General features: G+C 39.6%; 1 long non-coding RNA gene across 1 annotated transcript; it reads right to left on the bottom strand.

Moving 5' to 3' along the window:
- Positions 1-1,350: 1,350 nt before the first annotated feature.
- On the bottom strand, positions 1,351-8,835 carry LOC129058971 (uncharacterized). Its single transcript, XR_008524492.1, has 2 exons — positions 8,498-8,835; positions 1,351-2,114 (listed from the first exon to the last, which is right to left on the bottom strand). It is a non-coding gene; the product is annotated as an uncharacterized LOC129058971 (long non-coding RNA).
- Between the last annotated feature and the right edge of the window lie 544 nt (positions 8,836-9,379).

The following is a 9,379-nucleotide window of genomic DNA, read 5'->3' as shown; positions in this document are numbered from 1 at the left end:
GATATTCAGTTTTTTTCACTCTACGCTTCAATCAGCTCCCAAATGTCCCTTTGTAGATTCTACAAAAAAAAGTGATCCCAACCTGCTGAATGAAAATAAAGGTTTATCTCTGTGAGATGATTCCACACATTGCAAAGCATTTTCACTGAAAGCTTCTTTCTAGTTTTTATCATATGATATGAGTTTTTCACTACAGGCCTCAATGGGCTCCCAAATGTCACTGCACAGATTCTACAAAAAGAATGTTTCCAACCTAGTGAATCAAAAAAAGGTTTAGCTCTGTTTGATTTATCTACACATCAGAAAGCATTTTCACAGAAAGCTTATTTCTAGTTTTTATCGTGGGATATTTTGCTTTCCACTATAGGCTTCAATGGGCTCTAAAATGTTCCTTTGCAGATTCTACAAAAAAAGTGTTTCCAACCTGCTGAATCAAAAGAAAGGTTTTACACTGTGAGAAGAATCCACATATCACAAAGCATTTTCACAGATAGCTTCTTTGTAGTTTTATTGCAGAATATTTAGTTTTTCACCATAGGCTTCACTGGGCTCTCAAATATCTCTGTGCAAATTCTACAAAAGGAGTGTTTCCAACCTGCTAAAGCAAAAGAAAGTTTTACCCTTGTGAGATAAATCCATACATCATGAAACATTTTCACAGATGGCTTCTTTTTAGTTTTCATTGCTGGACATTTTGTTTTTCACTATAGGCCTATATGGGCTCCTTAATGTCCCTTTACAGATTCTAAAAAAAAGGAGTTTCCAACCTGCTGTATCTAAAGAAAGGTTTCTCTCTGTGAGATGAATCCACCCATCACAAAGCATTTTCACAGATAGCTTCTTTTTAATTTTTATTGTGGGATATTTTGTTTTTCACTATACGCCTCAATGGGCTCCCAAATGTACCTGCACAGATTCTACAAAAAGAGTGTTTACAATCTACTGAATCAAAAAAAAAGTTTATCTCTGTGAGATGAATCCCCACAATGCAAAACATTTTCTCAGATAGCTCTTTCTAGTAGTCTAGTGTGGAATATTCATTTTTTCACTATATGCCTCAAAATCTCCCAAATGCCCCTGCACAGATTCTACAAAAAGAGTGTTTTTCAGCCTGCTGAATCAAAAGAAAGGTTTAATTCTGTGAGATAAATCCACACATCACAAAGCATTTTCACATATAGATTCCTTTTAGTTTTCATCGTGGTATATTCGGTTTTTCAGTATAGCCCTCAATAAGCTCCAAAGTGTCCCTGTGCAGATTCTATAAAAAGAGTGTTTCCAACATCTGGAATCAAAAGAAATACTTAACTCAGTTAGATGAATCCACACACCACAAAATGTTTACATACATAGCTTCTTTCTACTTTTTATTGCAGGATGTTCAGTTTTTCACTATAAGCCTCAATGGGCTCCCAAATGTCCCTTCAAAGATAGAACAAAAGAAGTGTTTCCAACCTGCCAAATCAAAACAAAGATTTAACTCTGTGAGATGAGTCTACACATCACAAAGCATTTTCACAGATAGTTTCTTCTTACTTTTTATTGCAGGATATTTGGTTTTTCAGTATAGGCTTCAATGGGTTCCCAAATGCCCCTGCGCAGATTCTACAAAAAGAGTGTTTCCATCCTTCTGAATCAAAAGAAAATTTACTTTGTGAGATGAATCCACACATCACAAAGAGTTTTCACAGATAGATTATTCTAGTTTTTATTGCGAGATATTGTTTTTTCACTACAGACATCAATGGACTCCCAAATTTTACTGGACAGGTTCTAGAAAAAGAGTGTTTTCAACTTTCTGAATTAAAAGAAAGGTTTTACTCTGTGAGATAAATCCACACATCACAGAGTGTATCACAGTTGGTTCTTTCTAGTTTTTATCATGGGATATTCGTTTTTTTACTATAGACCTCAATGGACTCCAAAATGTCCCTTTGCAGATTCTACATAAACAGTGTTTCCAACCTGCTGAATCAAAAGAAAGGTGACCTCTATGAGATGAATCCATGCATCACAAAGGGTTTTCACAAATAGCTTCTTTCTAGTTTTCATTGGTGGATATGTGGTTTTTCATTATAGGCCTTAATGGGCTCCAAAATGTCGTTTTGCAGATTCTACAAAAAGAAAAAAAAAATGTTACTTACCTGATGCATCAAAAGAAAGGTTGGGGGTGGAGCCAAGATGGCCGAATAGGAAGCACCCCAGTCTACAGCTCCCAGCATGAGCGATGCAGAAGAGGGGTGATTTCTGAATTTCCAACTGAGGTACTGGGTTCATCTCACTAGGGAGTGTCATAAAGTGGGTGTAGGACAGTGGCTGCAGCACATCGAGTGTGAGCTGAAGCAGGGTGAGGCATCACCTCACCTGGGAAGCACAAGGGGTCAGGGAATTCCCTTCCTAGTCAAAGAAAGGGGTGACAGACAGCACCTGGAAAATTGGGTCCCTCCCACCCTAATACTGCACTTTTCCAATGGTCTTAGCAAATGGCACACCAGGAGATTATATCCTGCGCCTGGCTCAGAGGGTCCTACACACATGGAGCCTCACTCATTGCTGGCACAGAAGTCTGAGGTCAAACTGCAAGGCAGCAGCGAGGCTGGGGGAAGGGCATCCACCATTACCCAGGCTTGCATAGCTAAATAAAGTGGCCAGGAAGCTCAAACTGGGTGGAGTCCACCACAGCTCAAGGAGGCCTGCCTGCCTTTGTAGAATCCACCTCTAGGGGCAGGGCATAGCCAAAAGAAAGGTAGCAGAATTCTCTGCAGACTTAAATGTCCCTGTCTGACAGCTTTGAAGAGAGTAGTGGTTCTCCCAGCATGCAGCTGGACATCTAAGAACAGACAGACTGCCTCCTCAAGTGGGTCCCTGACCCCCGAGTAGCCTAACTGGGAGGCACAACCCAGTAGAGACAGACTGACAACTCACGTGGCCGGGTGCTCCTCTGAGACAAAATATCTAGAGGAATGATCAGGCAGCAACATTTGCTGCTCATGAATATCTGCTGTTCTGCAGCCTCTGCTGCTGATACCCAGGCAAACAGGGTCTGGAGTGGACCTCCAGCAAACTCCAACAGAACTGCAGCTGAGGGTCCTGACTGTTAGAAGGAAAGCTAACAAACAGAAAGGACATCCATAACAACACCCCATCTGTAGGTCACCATCATCAAAGACCAAAGGTAGATAAAACCACAAAGATGGAAATAAACAGAGCAGAAAATCTGGAAACTAAAAATCAGAGCACCTCTCCTCCTCCAAAGGAATGCAGCTCCTCACCAGCAATGGAAAAAAGCTGGACAGAGAATGACTTTGACAAGCTGAGAGAAGAAGGCTTTAGAAGATCAAACTACTCCAAGCTAAAGGAGGAAGTTCAAACCCATGGCAAAGAAGTTAAAAACCTTGAAAAAAAAATTAGACAAATGGCTAACTAGAATAACTAATGCAGAGAACTCCTTAAAGGACCTGATGGAGCTGAAAACCAAGGCACAAGAATGACGTGACAAATGCACAAGCCTTAGTAGCCGATTCGATCAACTGGAAGAAAGGGTATCAGTGATGGAAGAGCAAATAAATTAAATGAAGCGAGAAGAGAAGTTTAGAGAAAAAAGAATAAAAATAAATGTACAAAGCCTCCAAGAAATATGGGACTATGTGAAAAGACCAAATCTAGGTCTGATTGTTGTACTTGAAAGTGATGGGGAGAATGGAACCAAGTTGGAAAACACTCTGCAGGATATTATCCAGGAGAACTTCCCCAATCTAGAAAGGCAGGCCAACATTCAGATTCAGGAAATACAGAGAATGCCACCAAGATATTCCTCAAGAAGAGCAACTCCAAGACACACAATTGTCAGATTCACCAAAGCTGAAATGAAGGAAAACATGTTAAGGGCAGCCAGAGAGAAAGGTCGGGTTACCCACAAAGGCAAGCCCATCAGACTAACAGCTGATCTCCTGGCAGAAACTCTACAAGCCAGAAGAGAGTGGAGGCCAATATTCAACATTCTTAAAGAATTTTCAACCCAGAATTTCATATCCAGCCAAACTAAGCTTCATAAGTGAAGGAGAAATAAAATACTTTACAGACAAGCACATGCTGAGAGATTTTGTCACCACCAGGCCTGCCCTAAAAGAGCTCCTGAAGGAAGCACTAAACATGGAAAGGAACAAATGGTACCAGCCATTGCCAAAACATGCCAAATTGTAAAGACCATCGAGGCTAGGAAGAAACTGCATCAACTAACGAGCAAAGTAACCAGCTAACATCATAATGACAGGATCAAATTCACACATAACAATATTAACCTTAAATGTAAATGGGCTAAATGCTCCAATTAAAAGACACAGACTAGCAAATTGGATAGAGTCAAGAACCATCAGTGTGCTGTATTCAGGAAAGCCATCTCACGTGCAGAGACACACATAGGCTCAAAATACAGGGATGGAAAAAGATCTACCAAGAAAATGGAAAACAAAAAAGGCAGGGGTTGCAATCCTGCTCTCTGATAAAACAGACTTTAAACCAACAAAGATCAAAAGAGACAAAGAAGGCCATTCCATAATGTTAAAGGGATCAATTCAACAAGAAGAGCTAACTATCCTAAATAGATAGGCACCCAATACAGGAGTACTCAGATTCATAAAGTAAGTCCTTAGAGACTGACAAAGAGACTTAGACTCCCACACAATAATCATTGGAAAATTTAACACTCTACTGTTAACATTAGACAGATCAATGAGACAGAAAGTTAACAAGGATATCCAGGAATTGAATTTAGCTCTGCACCAATTGGACCTAATAGACATCTACAGAACTCTTCACCCCAAATCAACAGAATATACATTCTTTTCAGCACCACACCCCACTTATTCAAAAATTGACCACATAGTTGGAAGTAAAGCACTCCTCAGCAAGTGTAAAAGAACAGAAATTATAACAAACTGTCACTCAGACCACAGTGCAATCAAACTAGAACTCAGGATTAAGAAACTCACTCAAAACCACTCAACTACATGGAAACTGAACAACCTGCTCCTGAATGACTACTGGATACATAACAAAATGAAGGCAGAAATAAAGATGTTCTTTGAAACCAATGAGAACAAAGACACATCATACCAGCATCTCTGGGACACATTCAAAGCAGTGTGTAGAGGGAAATTTATCACACTAAATGCCCACAAGAGAAAGCAGGAAAGATCCAAAATTGACACCCTGACATCACAATTAAAGAACTAGAGAAGCAAGAGCAAATACATTCAAAAGCTAGCAGAAGGCAAGAAATAACTAAGATCAGGGCAGAACTGAAGGAAATAGAGACACAAAAACCCTTCAAAAAATCAATGAATCCAGGAGCTGGTTTTTTGAAAAGATCAACAAAATTGATAGACCACTAGCAAGACTAATAAAGAAGAAAAGAGAGAAGAATCAAATAGATGCAATAAAAAATGATAAAGGGAATATCACCACTGACCCCACAGAAATACAAACTACCATCAGAGAATGCTATAAACACCTCTACACAAATAAAGTAGAAAATCTAGAAGAAATGGATAAATTCCTCGACACATACACCCTCCCAAGACTAAATCAGGAAGAAGTTGAATCTCTGAATGAACCAATAACAGGCTCTGAAATTTAGGCAATAATTAATAGCTTACCAAGCAAAAAAAGTCCAGGACCAGATGGATTCGCAGCCAAATTCTATCAGAGGTACAAGGAGGAGCTGGTACCATTCCTCCTGAAACTATTCCAATCAATAGAAAAAGAGTGAATCCTCTCCTTTTATGAAGCCAGCATCATCCTGATACCAAAGCCTGGCAGAGACACAACAAAAAAGAGAATTTTAGACCAATATCCCAGATGAACATCAATGCAAAAATCCTCAATAAAATACTAGCAAACCGAATCCAGCAGCACATCAAAAAGCTTATCCACCATGATGAAGTGGGCTCCATCCCTGGGATGCAAGGCTGGTTCAACATATGCAAATCAATAAACATAATCCAGCATATAAACAGAACCAATGACAAAAACCATACGATTATCTCAATAGATGCAGAAAAGGCTTTTGACAAAATTCAACAACATTTCATGCTAAAAACTCTCAATAAATTAGGTATTGGTGGGACATATTTCAAAATAATAAGAGCTATCTATGACAAACACACAGCCGATGTCATACTGAATGTGTAAAAACTGGAAGCATTCCCTTTGAAAACTGGCACAAGACAGGGATGCCCTCTCTCACCACTCCTGTTCAACATAGTGTTGGAAGTTCTGGCCAGGGCAATCAGACCGGAGAAGGAAATAAGAGGTATTCAATTAGGAAAAGAGGAAGTCAAATTGTCCCTGTTTGGAGATGACATGATTGCATATCTAGAAAACCCCATTGTCTCAGCCCAAAATCTCCTTAAGCTGATAGGCAACTTCAGCAAAGTCTCAGGATACAAAATCAATGTACAAAAATCACAAGCATTCTTATACACCAATAACAGACAAACAGAGAGCCAAATCATGAGTGAACTGCCATTCACAATTGCTTCAAAGAGAATAAAATACCTAGGAATCCAACTTACAAGGGATGTGAAGGACCTCTTCAAGGAGAACTACAAACCACTGCACAATGAAATAAAAGAAGATACAAACAAATGGAAGAACATTCCATGCTCATGGATAGGAAGAATGAATATCGTGAAAATGCCCATACTGTCCAAGGTAATTTATAGATTCAATGCCATCCCCATCAAGGTACCAATGAATTTCTTCACAGAATTGGAAAAGAAAACTACTTTAAAGTTCATATGGAACCAAAAAAGAGCCTGCATTGCCAAGACAATACCAAGCCAAAAGAACAAAGCCGGAGGCATCTGGCTACCTGACTTCAAACTATACTACGAGGCTATAGTAAACAAAACAGCATGGTACTGGTACCAAAACAGAGATACAGACCAATGGAACAGATCAGAGCCCTCAGAAACAATGCCACATATCTATAACCATCTGATCCTTGACAAACCTGACAAAATCAAGAAATGGTGAAATGATTCCTTATTTAATAAATGGTGCTGGGAAAACTGGCTAGCCATATGTAGAAAGCTGAAACTGGATCCCTTCCTTACACCTTATACAAAAATTAATTCAAGATGGATTCAAGACTTAAATGTTAGACCTAAAACCATAAAAACCCTAGAAGAAAACCTAGGCAATACCATTCAGGACATAGGCATGGGCAAGGACTTCATGTCTAAAACACCAAAAGCAATGGCAACAAAAGCCAAAATTGACAAATTGGATCTAATTAAACTAAAGAGCTTCTGCACAGCAAAAGAAACTGCCATCAAAGTGAACAGGCAACCTACAGAATGGGAGAACATTTTTGGAATCTACTCATCTGACAAAGGGCGAATATCCAGAATCTACAATGAACTCAAACAAATTTACAAGAAAAAAACAACCCCATCAAAAAGTGGGGGAAGGATATGAACAGATACTTCTCAAAAGAAAACATTTATGCAGCCAAAAAACACATGAAAAAATGCTCATCATCACTGGCCATCAAGAGAAATGCAAATCAAAACCACAGTGAGATACCATCTCACACCAGTTAGAATGGTGATCATTTAAAAGTCAGGCAAAAACAGGTGCTGGAGAGGATGTGGAGAAATAGGAACACTTTTACACTGTTGGTGGGACTGTAAACTAGTTCAACCATTGCAGAAGTCAGTGTAGCCGTTCCTCAGGGATCTAAAACTAGAAATACCATTTGACCCAGCAATCCCATTACTGGGTATATACCCAAAGGATTATAAATCATGCTGCTATAAAGACACATGCACATGTATTTTTATTGGGGCACTATTCACAATAGCAAAGACTTGGAACCAAGCCAAATGTCCAACAGTGATTGACTGGATTAAGAAAATGTGGCACATATACACCATGGAATACTATGCAGCCATAAAAAATGATGAGTTCATGTCCTTTGTAGGGACATGGATGAAGTTGGAAACCATCATTCTCAGCAAACTATTGCAAGGACAAAAAATGAAACACCGCATTTTCTCACTCATAGATGGGAATTGAACAATAACATATGGACACAGGAAGGGGAACATCACACACTGGGACCTGTTGTGGGCGGGGGGGGATGACGTGGGATAGCATTAGGAGATATACCTAATGTTAAATGATGAGTTAATGGGTGCAGCACACCAACATGGCACATGTATACATATGTAACTATCCTGCATGTTGTGCACAAGTACCCTAAAACTTAAAGTATAATAAAAAAAGGAAAAAACAAACAAATAAACAAAAGAAAGGTTTAGCTCTGTGAGATGAATCCACACATTGCACAGTGTTTTCACAGATAGGTTGTGAATAGTTTTTATTGTGGTATATTTGGTTTTTCACTATAGGCCTCAAATGACTTTCAAATAACCCTGTGCACGTGCTACAGAAACAGCATTTCAACTGCTGAATCACAATAAAGGTTTACCTCTGTGAGATGAATCCACATATCCAAAAGCGTTTTCACAGACAGCTTCTTTCTAGTTTTTATCACAGGATCCCTGTTTTTCAATATTGGCCTGAATGGGCTCTCAACTATTTCCTGAAATTTCCCTGCACAGATTCTACAGTTTCCAACCTGCTGAATCAAATTAAAGTTTTAACTCACTGTGATGAATCCTCACATCACAAAGGCTTTTCACAGATAGCTTCTTTCTAGTTTTTATCGCAGGATATCAGTTTTCTAATATAGGCCTCAATGGGCTCCCAAATGTCCCTGTGGAGAATCTATAGAAAAAGAGTTTCCAAACTGCTGAATCAAAGAAAAGTTTTTTTTTTTTTTTTTTTTTTTTGAGACGGAGTCTCGCTCTGTCGCCCAGGCTGGAGTGCAGTGGCGTCATCTCATCTCACTGCAAGCTCCGCCTCCCGGGTTCACGCCATTCTCCTGCCTCAGCCTCCCGAGTAGCTGGGACTACAGGCGCCCGCCACCACGCCCGGCTAATTTTTTTTTTTGTATTTTTAGTAGAGACGGGGTTTCACTGTGTTATCCAGGATGGTCTTGATCTCCTGACCTCGTGATCCGCCCGTCTCGGCCTCCCAAAGTGCTGGGATTATAGGCGTGAGCCACCGCGCCCGGCCTCAAAGAAAAGTTTTAACTCTGTCAGATGAATCCACACACCACAAAACATTTGCACAGATATCTTCTTTCTTGTTTTTATCACGGGATATCGATTTTTCACTATAGTCCTCAAGTGGGCTCACAAATATCCCTGTGTAAATTACACAAAAAGAGTGTTTTGAACCCCTTGAATCAAAAGAAATGTTTAATTCTATGACATGAATCCACATATTGCAAAGCATTTTCACATAG

This window comes from Pongo abelii, chromosome 3 (genome assembly GCF_028885655.2).
Source record: "Pongo abelii isolate AG06213 chromosome 3, NHGRI_mPonAbe1-v2.0_pri, whole genome shotgun sequence".
Taxonomy (NCBI): domain Eukaryota; kingdom Metazoa; phylum Chordata; class Mammalia; order Primates; family Hominidae; genus Pongo; species Pongo abelii.
This window is presented reverse-complemented; position numbering and strand designations above follow the sequence as displayed.